Source organism: Lolium perenne, chromosome 5, assembly GCF_019359855.2.
Source record: "Lolium perenne isolate Kyuss_39 chromosome 5, Kyuss_2.0, whole genome shotgun sequence".
NCBI classification, from domain to species: Eukaryota; Viridiplantae; Streptophyta; class Magnoliopsida; order Poales; family Poaceae; genus Lolium; species Lolium perenne.
In genome coordinates this window covers 38,272,270-38,287,271 of record NC_067248.2, presented here as the reverse complement: position 1 = coordinate 38,287,271, position 15,002 = coordinate 38,272,270, and positions in this window count along the sequence as shown.

The window sequence follows — 15,002 nt, the reverse complement described above, 5'->3', positions numbered from 1 at the left end:
CAAAATTGATAGACTCCAAATTCAAGCCAAGTACTTGGAAGGAGTCATCGAAGCCAAAGATGGAGCCAATGAGGGCTCGTGCAATGAAGGAGGAATGGCTACCAAGCCAAAGAGGAAGAGAAGTAGGAGGATCAAGAAGAAGAAGAACAAGGAGAACATGGAGATCAACCATGAGGAAGGCTATGCTAACTTAAGAAGGGATGGAGTACCCAACTCCTCCAGGAAGGGTTTCGCCGGCTCTAACAACCCTTCTCATGTTCTTTTTGTTGATTACTATGGACATATTCGTGCTCGCTTTATTGGTCCTCAAGAGGACAATGTTGATTGGACTATTTGGGTTCCCAAACCCCTTGTTACTAACATGATAGGACCCATTGAAAAATGGGTACCTAAATCCAAGACATGATTCCTTGAGGACTATGCTTCCGGTGGCGCTAAATGGGTGGTTCATAGTGGAGCCACAAGTCATATGACCGGAAGCAAGGAAATTGTTGTCGACCTCGAGCCATCTCACTCTACCATTTCATATGGCGACAACACGTGCTCAAAGGTATTGGGTCTTGGCAAGGTGGTGGTAACACCCGACATTTCACTTGTCCTCCTTGTCGAGACCCTTGGTTACAATTTACTTTCTGTTCATCAAATTGCTTGTATGGGTCTATGTACATTCTTCGATGAACATATGGTGGTCCTCTTGTGGAGCAAGACACTCCGTGTAGCCTTTGTTGGATATGTAGAGAACGGGTTGTATGTTGTTGATTTCTCCGGAAAGACAACATCTTCCGTACTTTGCCTATTCGCTAAAGGTGACAAGGGTTGGTTATGGCATCGCCGATTAGCTCATGTCAACATGAGGACTTTGCAAAGTCTCCACAAGGGTGGCCACATTCTCGGACTAAAAGAAGATGTTTCTTTTTGCAAAGATCGTGTTTGTAGGGCTTGCGTACAAGGGAAAATGCATGGAGCTCCTCACAAGGCCAAGACGATCATCTCTACCACAAGATGCTTGGAGCTCCTACATGTTTATCTCTTCGGTCCACTGTCTCATGAAAGTCTTGGAGGGAAGACGTATTGCCTTGTCATTGTTGATGACTATTCACGCTATTGTTGGGTATTCTTCTTCAAGTACAAGAGTGAGACTCAACGGACCATGATGGAGTTTGCCAACCAAGTTCAACACAAGTACAACGCCACGATCCTCGCAATAAGGAGCGACAATGGAACGGAGTTCAAGAACTACACCTTGGATGACTGCCTCGGCGAAGAAGGAATCCAACATCAATACTCCTCGCCATATACTCCCCAAAAAAATGGGGTCGCCGAAAGGAAGAATCGAACCTTGATCAAAGCCGCTCGAACAATGATGATAGAGTACAAGTCCAAGTATAACTTTTGGGCGGAAGCTATCTCTACCGCATGCCATGCTACTAATCGCCTCTACTTTCGCAAGGGTCTAGAGAAGACACCATATGAGATTCTCACCGGAAACAAGCCCAATATGTCATACTTCAAGGTCTTCGGATGCAAATGATATGTGCTTGTCAAGGACACACGTCTATCCAAGTTTGATTCAAGAGCTCAAGAAGGAATCTTCGTTGGCTATGTTACGGATTCTCACGCCTATAGAGTCTTCAACAAGTCAAATGGGTGAGTTGTAGAATCTTGTGATGTGACATTTGATAAAGATGATAGATCTTTGGAGGAGCGAAGTGCTTCTTGTGAGAAAGGAGATGCAATTCCCCCGGTTACCGTAGGAAGGATGGGTGTTGGCACTCGCCGACCTCAAATGCTACCTTCTATGAGTACCGGGGAAGGACCAAGTTCCACCCAAGTGGAGCCATCTACACCACAAGACCAAGCTTCTTCCATTGATCATACAAGTGCAAGCCAACCTCTACAACAACCTCAAGTTCAACTTCAACAACAACCTCAAAAATCAAGTTCAAGCCTACCTCAACCAACTCAAGAACAACATCAACAACTATCGCAAGCTCATCTACCTCAACAACCAACATCAAGTGACCAAGGTCAAGCCTCAAGTTCTTCACCGAATGGCTCGGGGACAATCTTTATGGATACTCCCATTCCCAATACTTCCGATTCGTCCGACTCTCATGATGATGATGATGATGCCCCACACAACAACAATGAAGGTCAAGGCGGGGATCTAAACCATGATGAAGGCCAAGAGGACTCTCAAGATTCTAATCCTATAGCCGATACTCGCCGTGAAGACCCTACCTCAAGACATTTGCGCCTCAAGTCTCATTCCTTGTGTAATGTCATTGTTGACTTAAAGAGCAAAGCGACCACCCGGAGGTGATGCGTGCAGTCGACACGTCCGTTGGGAACCCCAAGAGGAAGGTGTGATGCGTACAGTAGCAAGTTTTCCCTCAGAAAGAAACCAAGGTTTATCGAACCAGTAGGAGCCAAGAAGCACATTGAAGGTTGATGGCGGCGGAGTGTAGTGCGGCGCAACACCAGGGATTCCGGCGCCAACGTGGAACCTGCACAACACAATCACAGAACTTTGCCCCAACGTAACAGTGAGGTTGTCAATCTCACCGGCTTGCTGTAAACAAAGGATTAGATGTATACTGTGGATGATGATGATTGTTTGCGAAGAACAGTAAAGAACAATTGCAGTAGATTGTATTTCAGATGTAAAGAATAGGACCGGGGTCCACAGATCACTAGTGGTGTCTCTCCCATAAGATAAACAGATGTTGGGTGAATAAATTACAGTTGGGCAATTGACAAATAAAGAAGGCATAACAATGCACATACATATATCATGATGAGTACTATGAGATTTAATCAGGGCATTACGACAAAGTACATAGACCGCTATCCAGCATGCATCTATGCCTAAAAAGTCCACCTTCAGGTTATCATCCGAACCCCCTCCAGTATTAAGTTGCAAACAACAGACAATTAAATTAAGTATGGTGCGTAATGTAATCAACACAAATATCCTTAGACAAAGCATCGATGTTTTATCCCTAGTGGCAACAGCACATCCACAACCTTAGAACTTTCTGTCACTGTCCCAGATTTAATGGAGGCATGAACCCACTATCGAGCATAAATACTCCCTCTTGGAGTCACAAGTATCAACTTGGCCAGAGCCTCTACTAGCAACGGAGAGCATGCAAGAACATAAATAACATATATGATAGATTGATAATCTTGACATAGTATTCAATATTCATCGGATCCCAACAAACACAACATGTAGGATTACAAATAGATGATCTTGATCATGATAGGCAGCTCACAAGATCTAACATGATAGCACAATGAGGAGAAGACAACCATCTAGCTACTGCTATGGACCCATAGTCCATGGGTGGACTACTCACACATCAATCCGGAGGCAATCATGGCGATGAAGAGACCTCCGGGAGATGATTCCCCTCTCCGGCAGGGTGCCGGAGGCGATGTCCTGAATCCCCCGAGATGGGATTGGCGGCGGCGGCGTCTCTGGAAGGTTTTCCGTATCGTGGCTCTCGGTACTGGGGGTTTCGCGACGAAGACTATATGTAGGCGGAAGGGCAGGTCAGGGGGCCACACGAGGGCCCCACACAACAGGCCGGCGCGGCCAAGGCTTGGGCTGCGCCGCCCTATTGTGTGGCCACCTCGTGGCCCCACTTTGTATCCTCTTTGGTCTTCTGGAAGCTTCGTGGAAAAATAGGACCCTGGGCATTGATTTCGTCCAATTCCGAGAATATTTCCTTTGTAGGATTTCTGAAACCAAAAACAGCAGAAAACAGCAACTGGCTCTTCGGCATCTCGTCAATAGGTTAGTGCCGGAAAATGCATAATAATGACATATAATGTGTATAAAACATGTGAGTATCATCATAAAAGTGGCATGGAACATAAGAAATTATAGATACGTTTGGGTCGTATCAAGCATCCCCAAGCTTAGTTCCTACTCGCCCTCGAGTAGGTAAACGATAACAAAGATAATTTCCGAAGTGACATGCTATCATAATCTTGATCATACTATTGTAAGCATATGAGATGAATGCAGCGATTCGAAGCAATGATGAAGATAATGAGTAAACAAATGAATCATATAGCAAAGACTTTTCATGAATAATACTTTCAAGACAAGCATCAATAAGACTTGCATAAGAGTTACTCATAAAGCAATAAATTCAAAGTAAAGGTATTGAAGCAACACAAAGGAAGATATAAGTTTCAGCGGTTGCTTTCAACTTCAACATGTATATCTCATGGATAATTGTCAACACAAAGTAATATAACAAGTGCAATAAGTAAACATGTAAGAATCAATGCACACAGTTGATACAAGTGTTTGCTTCTGGGATAGAAAGAATGGGTAAACTGACTCAACAATAAAGTAGAAGATAGGCCCTTCGCAGAGGGAAGCATGGATTACTATATTTATGCTAGAGCTTTTCATTTTGAAAACAAGAAACAATTTTGTCAACGGTAGTAATAAAGCATATGTGTTATGTATAAGATATCTTATAAGTTGCAAGCCTCATGCATAGTATACCAATAGTGCTCGCACCTTGTCCTAATTAGCTTGGATTAACACGGATTATCATTGCATAGCATATGTTTCAACCAAGTGTCACAAAGGGGTACCTCTATGCCGCCTGTACAAAGGTCTAAGGAGAAAGCTCGCATTGGATTTCTCGCTTTTGATTATTCTCAACTTAGACATCCATACCGGGACAACATAGACAACAGATAATGGACTCCTCTTTAATGCATAAGCATTCAACAACAGTTAATATTCTCATAAGAGATTGAGGATTGATTGTCCAAACTGAAACTTCCACCATGAATCATGGCTTTAGTTAGCGGCCCAATGTTCTTCTCTAACAGTATGCATACTCAAACCATTTGATCATGAAAATCTCCCTTACTTCAGACAAGACGAACATGCATAGCAACTCACATGATATTCAACAAAGGTAAAAGTTGATGGCGTCCCCAGAAACATGGTTACCGCTCAACAAGCAACTTATTAAGAAATAAGACACATAAGTACATATTCTTCTCTACAATAGTTTTTAAGGCTATTTGTCCCATGAGCTATATATTGCAAAGGCAAAGAATAGAAATTTAAAGGTAGCACTCAAGTAATGTACTTTGGAATGGCGGAGAAATACCATGTGGTAGGTAGGTATGGTGGACACAAATGGCATAGTATTTGGCTCAAGGATTTGGATGCACGAGAAGAATTCCTCTCAATACAAGGCTAGGCTAGCAAGGTTGTTTGAAGAAAACTCAAGTATAAAAGGTGCAGCAAAGCTCACATATGAACATATTGTAACTATTATAAGACTTTACATTGTCTCCTTGTTGTTCAAACACCTCAACCAGAAAATATCTAGACTCTAGAGATCAATCATGCAAACCAAATTTTAACAAGCTCTATGTAGTTATTCATTAATGGGTACAAGGTACATGATGCAAGAGCTTAAACATGATCTATATGAGCACAACAATTGCCAAGTATCACATTATTCAAGACATTAAACCATTTACCACATGTGGCATTTTCCGTTTCCAACCATATAACAATGAATGAAATAGTCCAACTTTCGCAATGAACATTAAAGATAAAGCTAAGAACATATTTGTTCATACGAAACAGCGGAGCGTGTCTCTCTCCCAAAAAAAGAATGCTAGGATTCGATCTTATTCAAACAAAAACAAAAATAAAAACAAACAACAAACAGACGCTCCAAGTAAAGCACATAAGATGTGACGGAATAAAAATATAGTTTCACTAGAGGTGACCTGATAAGTTGTCGATGAAGAAGGGATGCCTTGGGCATCCCCAAGCTTAGATGCTTGAGTCTTCTTAAAATATGCAGGGATGAACCACGGGGGCATCCCCAAGCTTTGACTTTTCACTCTTCTTGATCATATTGTATCATCCTCCTCTCTTGACCCTTGAAAACTTCCTCCACACCAAACTCAAAACAAACTCATTAGAGGGTCAGTGCATAATTCATATATTCAGAGGTGACATAATCATTCTTAACACTTCTGGACATTGCACAAAGCTACTGAAAGTTAATGAAATAAAGAAATCCATCACATATAGCAAAACAGGCAATGCGAAATAAAAGGCAGAATCTGTCAAAATAGAACAGTTCGTAAAGACGAATTTTAAAGTGGCACCAGACTTGCTCAGATGAAAATGCCCAAATTGAATCAAAGTTGCGTACATATCTGAGGATCACGCACGTAAATTGGCAGATTTTTTTAATTTTTCTACAGAGACTACTGCTCAAATTCGTGACAGAAAGAAATCTGTTCCTGCGCAGCAATCCAAATCTAGTATTGACTTTACTATCAAAGACTTTACTTGGCACAACAATGCGATAAAATAAAGATAAGGAGAGGTTGCTACAGTAGTAACAACTTCCAAGACTCAAATATAAAACAAAGTGCAGAAGTAAAATAATGGGTTGTCTCCCATAAGCGCTTTTCTTTAACGCCTTTCAGCTAGGCGCAGAAAGTGTGAATCAAGTATTATCAAGAGATGAAGCATCAACATCATAATTTGTTCTAATAATAGAATCATAAGGTAACTTCATTCTATTTCTAGGGAAGTGTTCCATACCTTTCTTGAGAGGAAATTGATATTTAATATTACCTTCCTTCATATCAATGGTAGCACCAACAGTTCGAAGAAAAAGGTCTTCCCAATATAATGGGACAAGATGCATTGCATTCAATATCCAAGACAACAAAATCAACGGGGACAAGGTTATTGTTAACCATAATACGAACATTATCAATCCTCCCCATAGGTTTCTTTATAGCATTATCAACAAGATTAACATCCAAATAACAATTTTTCAATGGTGGCAAGTCAAGCATATCATAGATTTTCTTAGGCATAACAGAAATACTTGCACCAAGATCACATAAAGCATTACAATCAAAATCATTGACCCTCATCTTAATGATGGGCTCCCAACCATCTTCCAACTTCCTAGGAATAGAGGTTTCAAGTTTTAGTTTCTCTTCTCTAGCTTTTATGAAAGCATTTGTAATATGTTTTGTAAATGCCAAATTTATAGCACTAGCATTGGGACTTTTAGCAAGTTTTTGTAAGAACTTTATAACTTCAGAGATGTGACAATCATCAAAATCTAAATCATTATGACCTACAGCAATGGAATCATTGTCCCCAATATTTTGAAAAATTTCAGCAGTTTTGTCAATTTCAGCAGTTTTAGCAGTTTCAGGCAATTTTGCACGCTTTGCACTAGGAGTAGAAACATTGCCAACACCAATTATTTTACCATTGATAGTAGGAGGTGTAGCAACATGTGAATCATTAATATTACTAGTGGTGGTAATAGTCCAAACTTTAGCTACATTATTCTCTTTAGCTAGTTTTTCATTTTCTTCTCTTTCCCACCTAGCATGCAATTCAGCCATCAATCTAATATTTTCATTAATTCGAACTTGGATGGCATTTGCTGTAGTAACAATTTTATTATCATATCTTTATTAGGCATAACTTTAAATTTTAAAAGATCAACATCAGAGGCAAGTGTATCAACCTTAGAAGCAAGAATATCAATTTTATCAAGCTTTTCTTCAACAGATTTGTTAAAAGCAGTTTGTGTACTAATAAATTCTTTAAGAATGGCTTCAAGACCAGGGGGTACACTCCTATTATTGTTGTAAGAATTCCCATAAGAATTACCATAACCATTACCATTAGCAGCAGGATATGGCCTATAGTTGTTACCAGAATTATTTCTATAAGCATTGTTGTTGAAATTATTATTTTTAATGAAATTCAAATCAACATGTTCCTCTTGGGCAACCAATGAAGCTAAAGGAACATTATTAGGATCAACATTAGATCTACCATTCACAAGCATAGACATAATAGCATCAATCTTATCACTCAAGGAGGAGGTTTCTTCAACAGAATTTACCTTCTTACCTTGTGGAGCCCTTTCCGTGTGCCATTCAGAGTAATTTATCATCATATCATCAAGAAGCTTTGTTGCCGCCCCCAAAGTAATGGACATAAAGGTACCTCCAGCAGCTGAATCCAATAGGTTCCGCGAAGAAAAATTCAATCCTGCATAAAAGGTTTGGATGATCATCCAAGTAGTTAGTCCATGGGTTGGGCAATTCTTTACCAAAGATTTCATTCTCTCCCATGCTTGAGCAACATGTTCATTATCTAATTACTTAAAATTCATTATGCTACTTCTCAAAGATATAATTTTAGCGGGAGGATAATATCTACCAATAAAAGCATCCTTACATTTAGTCCATGAATCAATACTATTTCTAGGCAGAGATAGAAACCAATCTTTAGCTCTTCCTCTTAAGGAGAAAGGAAACAATTTCAATTTTATAATGTCACCATCTACATCCTTATACTTTTGCATTTCACATAGTTCAACAAAATTATTGAGATGGGCAGCAGCATCATCAGAACTAACACCAGAAAATTGCTCTCTCATAACAAGATTCAGTAAAGCAGGTTTAATATCAAAGAATTCTGCTGTAGTAGCAGGTGGAGCAATAGGTGTGCATAGGAAATCATTATTATTTGTGCTAGTGAAGTCACACAACTTAGTATTTTCAACAGTACCTATTTTAGTAGTAGTAAATAAAGCAAGCTAAATAAAGTAAATGCAAAGAACTAATTTTTTTGTGTTTTTGATATAGAGAACAAGACAGTAAATAAAGTAAAACTAGCAACTAATTTTTTGTGTGTTTTGTTTAAGTGCAGCAAACAAAGTAGTAAATAAAGTAAAACAAAGCAAGACAAAAACAAAGTAAAGAGATTGGAAGTGGAGACTCCCCTTGCAGCGTGTCTTGATCTCCCCGGCAACGGCGCCAGAAAAAGAGCTTGATGCGTGCAGTCGACACGTCCGTTGGGAACCCCAAGAGGAAGGTGTGATGCGTACAGTAGCAAGTTTTCCCTCAGAAAGAAACCAAGGTTTATCGAACCAGTAGGAGCCAAGAAGCACGTTGAAGGTTGATGGCGGCGGAGTGTAGTGCGGCGCAACACCAGGGATTCCGGCGCCAACGTGGAACCTGCACAACACAATCACAGAACTTTGCCCCAACGTAACAGTGAGGTTGTCAATCTCACCGGCTTGCTGTAAACAAAGGATTAGATGTATACTGTGGATGATGATGATTGTTTGCGAAGAACAGTAAAGAACAATTGCAGTAGATTGTATTTCAGATGTAAAGAATAGGACCGGGGTCCACAGATCACTAGTGGTGTCTCTCCCATAAGATAAACAGATGTTGGGTGAATAAATTACAGTTGGGCAATTGACAAATAAAGAAGGCATAACAATGCACATACATATATCATGATGAGTACTATGAGATTTAATCAGGGCATTACGACAAAGTACATAGACCGCTATCCAGCATGCATCTATGCCTAAAAAGTCCACCTTCAGGTTATCATCCGAACCCCCTCCAGTATTAAGTTGCAAACAACAGACAATTGCATTAAGTATGGTGCGTAATGTAATCAACACAAATATCCTTAGACAAAGCATCGATGTTTTATCCCTAGTGGCAACAACACATCCACAACCTTAGAACTTTCTGTCACTGTCCCAGATTTAATGGAGGCATGAACCCACTATCGAGCATAAATACTCCCTCTTGGAGTCACAAGTATCAACTTGGCCAGAGCCTCTACTAGCAACGGAGAGCATGCAAGAACATAAATAACATATATGATAGATTGATAATCAACTTGACATAGTATTCAATATTCATCGGATCCCAACAAACACAACATGTAGGATTACAAATAGATGATCTTGATCATGATAGGCAGCTCACAAGATCTAACATGATAGCACAATGAGGAGAAGACAACCATCTAGCTACTGCTATGGACCCATAGTCCAGGGGTGGACTACTCACACATCAATCCGGAGGCGATCATGGCGATGAAGAGACCTCCGGGAGATGATTCCCCTCTCCGGCAGGGTGCCGGAGGCGATCTCTTGAATCCCCCGAGATGGGATTGGCGGCAGCGGCGTCTCTGGAAGGTTTTCCGTATCGTGGCTCTCGGTACTGGGGGTTTCGCGACGAAGACTATATGTAGGCGGAAGGGCAGGTCAGGGGGCCACACGAGGGCCCCACACAACAGGCCGGCGCGGCCAAGGCTTGGGCCGCGCCGCCCTATTGTGTGGCCACCTCGTGGCCCCACTTCGTATCCTCTTCGGTCTTCTGGAAGCTTCGTGGAAAAATAGGACCCTGGGCGTTGATTTCGTCCAATTCCGAGAATATTTCCTTTGTAGGATTTCTGAAACAAAAAACAACAGAAAACAGCAACTGGCTCTTCGGCATCTCGTCAATAGGTTAGTGCCAGAAAATGCATAATAATGACATATAATGTGTATAAAACATGTGAGTATCATCATAAAAGTAGCATGGAACATAAGAAATTATAGATACGTTTGGGACGTATCAGGAGGCAACTAGCAAACTTTTGTGAGCACCACACCTTTGTCTCTATGGTGGAACCACTCAAGGTTAATGATGCGCTTGAAGATCCCGATTGGTTGATAGCAATGCAAGAGGAACTCAACAACTTCAAGAGTAATGATGTGTGGACTCTCATGAAGCGACCCGATCATTGCCGCAATGTTATCGGCACCAAATGGGTCTTCAAGAACAAGCAAGATGAACACGGCATCATCATCCGCAACAAAGCAAGATTGGTGGCACAAGGCTATTCTCAAGTTGAAGGCGTGGACTTTGGCGAAACTTTTGCACCCGTTGCAAGGCTTGAGTCCATCCGTATCCTTTTGGCCTTGGCCTCTCATCATGGCTTCAAGTTACAACAAATGGATGTTAAGAGTGCTTTTCTTAATGGTCCTTTACATGAGGAGGTATATGTGAAGCAACCCCGGGATTCGAGGACCCCCATTTCCCGGACCATGTCTTCAAGCTCAAAAAGGCCCTATATGGTCTCAAACAAGCTCCTAGATCTTGGTATGAGCATCTTAAGGAGTTGCTTGTAGACCGTGGTTTCGAAGTGGGGAAAATCGATCCCACTCTTTTTACTAAGAAAGTCAATGGGGAGCTCTTCATATGCCAACTCTATGTAGATGACATCATATTTGGCTCAACTAACACAAAGTTTAATGATGAGTTTGCAAAGTTGATGACTAATAGGTTCGAGATGTCAATGATGGGGGAACTCAAGTACTTCCTCGGGTTCGAGATCAAGCAAATGCGACAAGGCACCTTCATAAATCAAGCAAAGTACCTTCAATACATGCTCAAGCGCTTTGACATGAAGGACGCCAAGGGTATTGGAACCCCGATGCATCTCAAGTGTCAACTCTCTCTCGATGAGACCGGCAAGGCGGTGGACCCCAAGCTCTACCGTTCGATGATAGGTTCACTTCTTTACCTTTGTGCTTCTCGTCCGGACATAATGTTAAGCGTCGGAATGTGTGCACGGTTTCAAGCAAATCCGAAGGAAATCCATATCATGGCGGTAAAGAGGATCTTTCTATATTTAGTTGATACCCCACATTTCGGACTATGGTACCCAAGGGACACGGACTTCTCTTTGGTTGGATTCACCGACTCCGATTGGGCGGGAGATAAGGTTGATAGGAAGTCTACCTCTGGAGCTTGTCACTTTCTTAGAAGATCTTTGGTGTGTTGGTCTTCGAAGAAGCAAAATTGTGTCTCCGTCTCTACGGCGGAAGCCGAGTATGTTGCCGCGGCAAGTAGTTGTGTTCAAATCTTATGGATGAGGCAAACCTTGCGGGACTATGGACTCGAGTATAGCAAGGTTCCTCTATTATGTGACAATGAGAGCGCCATCAAGATCGCCTACAATCCGGTTCTTCATGGGAAGACGAAGTACATTGAGATAAGGAACCACTTTATTCGAGATCACATTGCTCGCGGAGATATTATTCTATCCTTCATTGGCACCAAGGAGCAATTGGCGGACATCTTCACGAAGCCCTTGGATGAGAAGCGTTTCATTTAGTTGAGGCATGAGCTAAATATCATTGATCCGTCGAACTTTGCTTGACCGTCGTGCACACATACCACTCTTTAGCTATATGTCTAGATGAAAAGCACGCATGGATATAGGGGAGTGCGGTTTAAACTTATTGAGCTATCCCTCCCCCCATAATGCATAAAGAAATCCAAAACATATGCTATTTGTCAAATAAGTGACTAATGAGCTTCATGTTGAGTTGTAGCCGTGAGTCCTAGATACATCTACGCGACCTCACACTACTATACTCTTACACGGTGGCTTTGGCCACCAACCTCCCCTTTGAGGAGCCTTTGGTTCTTTTTGTTTCTTTGTGACTTTTATTTTGTCCTTCTTCTTTTGTTGTCTTTTCTTTTTCTCCATGTCTTTGGGGAGCCTCACCCAAGCTTTGTTCTTCCTTGTTGGTTTTTGCGAGCTTGGTTGTGTCTTTCCTTACCTTCCTTGTTGGTATGCTTTCTCTCCTTTTTGGTGTTCCGATGCCAAAGGGGGAGAAGTCATCTAACTAGGACGGGTTTTTGCATGGAGACGTATTGGTTACATCTATGGATGCTCCTTATGTGAGTTTGGGTATTCTCAAGGCAAAGGGATGACAACTTCACCCAAATCTCTTTGCATGATCTTGTGTTGCCTCCATAGTGTACATATGCTATATGAACATGTCAAGTATCCTTGGTGCATATGTGCATGGTTTGTAAAATCTAGGGGGAGTTATGCCTCTAGGATGTGTGTATATGTATTCAAATGCATATTCTAGTAATGCACACTTCTAGGGGGAGTTCCGTCTAGCTTTTGCAAATCTAAAAATCTCATCATAATATCTTATGTCATTGCAAATTCTTGTGTTGTCATCAAACACCAAAAACGGAGAGACTAAAATAGCAAAGTCTAAAACCCGTGTTTTGTGTGTTTGATGACAACACTTGAATAATCTCACCGTGTGCAAAGAGTGTCTTTGATAGATTTGCAAGTGCATGGTGACCTCGCTGGACGCGTCAAGATCGGAGGACTTAAGCGTAGCTTATAGGTTTTCTGGTTTTGTGTGTGTATCGCGAGGTGACATGGTTGGAGAGGAAAAGAGGAGAAAGCAGTTTTTGCCAGACCGGTACTACCGGTACCAGTAGCAGTAGTACCGCTACCCCTACTGGTACCGCCCAATGATACCGCTCTGGAGACTTGCACTAAGAAAATGACGCAGAGAACGAGGAACAGTACCTTTGCGGTACCTTGAGCGGTAGTACCGCTTGAGAGCGGTAGTACTGCCTCGGTACCGCTTAAGTACCGTAACTTAAGTTACGGCAGTACCGCTGTGGTACCGCTTCGGTACCGCTTGGTATCCAGTAAGCTCTGGAGGCCATTGCGGTACCTCGAGCGGTACCGCAAGCAGTAGTACCGCTATGTGTCCACGTGGATAAGTTCTGTGTGGATTTCGAATCCAGAGTGGTAGTACCGCTTACCGAAGCGGTAGTACCGCTTAGGCAAAATATGTGGGTAACGGTTGGATTTCGGGGGGCCTATTTAAAGGGCCCTTCTTCCCCAGCTCGTTTTTATCTCTTCTCTCTCTCCTCCATTGTTGCTGAGCTTAATCTTTGAGGATCTCCCCAACCATCCAACCAATTTTGCCCAAATTTTGAGGAGTGGTGGAGGAGGCCCCGATCTATAGTTCTACCAAGAGAGATTTCACCAATTCGTGCTAGTCCTTAGTGGATCTTGGAGTTAGGGTTCCTATGGTGGGATCTTGGAGGAAGTGCACCTATGGAGGCTAGCTTGGAGTTCTGCTAGCCCCATAGGTTGTTGGGAGCCTCCTAGTGTTGTGGAGCTCGCCCCAACCTTGTGAAGGAACCACCGCCTCGACCGATGCCTTAGTGGAGAAGGGGGAGCCCCTTTGTGGAGCTCTCTCGAGGAAGAAGGTGAGGCCTTCCTTCGTGGTGTGGCCACCTAGCCTCTTGTGTGAGGCTAGCACCTCCTCAACGCAGACGTACTCCCTTTTAATTTGTGGGAGGAACTGCGGGAAACAAACCTCGCCTCGTCTCCGCGCCATCCGGTTGTCCCGCTCCTTACTCTTACTATCATGCTTGGTTCCTTTACTTGTTGCACTTGTCTAGGATCATACTAGGAAAGTCTCCACCACTAATGTATTCACTTTTACCTTCCGCTTTGCTAAAAACTGAAAAAGACTTAAAATTTGTGTAGTGTCCATTCACCCCCCCCCCCCTCTTGTCCGATACGATCCGTTCAACCTATCAGTAGGTAGTGGTTCTATAATTGGGAAATATAACATTGAAAAATTCTTCAATCATGTTAGTAAGCATAAAGATATTGAGGATAAATCCCTGGTAGAACTTGATCCTAATTATGAAGCTTTTGTAGCTTATTTAGTTCAAATGTTGGAGGCTAGATTTGTTAGCCTTAACCCCATAATGCAGCAAATGTTTCTTAAACTCCATGAATCGAAGTTGAGGATGATGAAAATAAATATTTTATCCTAGAAAGTTTGCTTAAAGAATTTAAAGATGTTGTTATAGAAGCTAGGAAAGTTTTTGATCGGGTTGAGATGGTAGGCTCATGTGTAGATATTATTGGTACACTAAAAAAATAGACAAAATCAAACCTGAAAATAGGAAAGAGAGTAAAATAACTGTACCTTTCAAACTTGTAGCAATGCATGAAGCTTTGGAAAAGAATTTTGATTCGATTGTTCCTGAAAATCCATTTGATGAAAGTAGTGAACCTAAAAGTGCTGAGAAAGGGTCTTCTAAAACTTATATTGATAAAATACAAATTCTTGTTGAAAAGACTTCTTGCATTGATCTTGATGCTTCTTCACTTGATAATACCTTATGCTAGCTCTTTTTCTGCGTCTAGCTGAAAGGCGTTAAAGAAAAACACTCTTGGGAGATAACCCATATTTTATTTCTGTAATTTTTCTTTTGTTGAGTCTAGGAAGTTATTACCTCTTTAATAA